Here is a 975-nt window from a genome sequence, read left to right on the forward strand (position 1 = left end):
CCCAGCTGCCATCTGGAGAACCGTGAAATCCACTGGTCCAATCGGCCAGGCAGTTCTTCCACAAACGCTTCTCAAGCCCCACTCTCCTGTGTGACTGCTGGCTGGGCAGACATGTGAACAAAGCAGAACACGGAGAAGGACTGGGCTCCAAGGCTGAGGGATGGCAGGCCTGCAAAGCCCCCCTCAAGGAAGCGCCCGAGCAGAACCACAGGGTCAGTAACTGTGAGCTGTGGTAAACTGAGCACACAGACTTTTCTAGTCCATAAACGAGGGCTGCGTGTGCTCATGCAGACCTCCCATCCACCCTGCTGAGCGAGTTCAGGACCCCCGTGTGTGGGCCCCTCTCCTCGCCCACATGTGTGAGCCTGAGATTGAGAGGGGCATGCTTCCTTTTTGTCATTATGGAAGGGGTGGTAGTGACCGCGGAAGCTGTCTCTTCCTTAGGAGACGTCTCAGTGGAGGCAGGGAAAAGCCAGTGTGAACCTTCCCCGAAGTGGCCCTGTTATTGGACCATGGAGCACACTCTGGACCCATCCAGATCCAGCCGCCTGGTGGGGGCTGGCAGGGCCACATGCAGACCCTGCAGACCTGGGAGATGGGGGGAGAGGGGAGGAGAGAGAGACCCAGGCTTCATGGACTAAAGCCTGGGTCCTCTCCTCCCTTAACCCCTCCTCCAAGCCCACCAGATATTAAGCACCCTGCCTCCCGATTCATGCCCAGTTCATTCCTGATCTCCCACTGGAGGCCTCAGATCTGGTTTTCCATTGGAGGAAAGGCCCTGCCCTCCTTGTGACCTCTCCCTCCATCACGGTGGGTGGATACCCATCCTGAAAAGCACACAACCTACAATCATCCGGGGTGATGTCCCAGGAGCCTCCAGAAACAAACTCATTACCCAGGAACTGTCAGGTGGCCCACCTCCAATTAGCCTTCCGGGGCAGCATCAGCCTACTGATGGGGGGTGGGGGTGGGGGT

The sequence above is a fragment of the Bison bison genome, unplaced genomic scaffold, assembly GCF_000754665.1.
Source record: "Bison bison bison isolate TAMUID 2011002044 unplaced genomic scaffold, Bison_UMD1.0 scf7180017864199, whole genome shotgun sequence".
Taxonomy (NCBI): domain Eukaryota; kingdom Metazoa; phylum Chordata; class Mammalia; order Artiodactyla; family Bovidae; genus Bison; species Bison bison.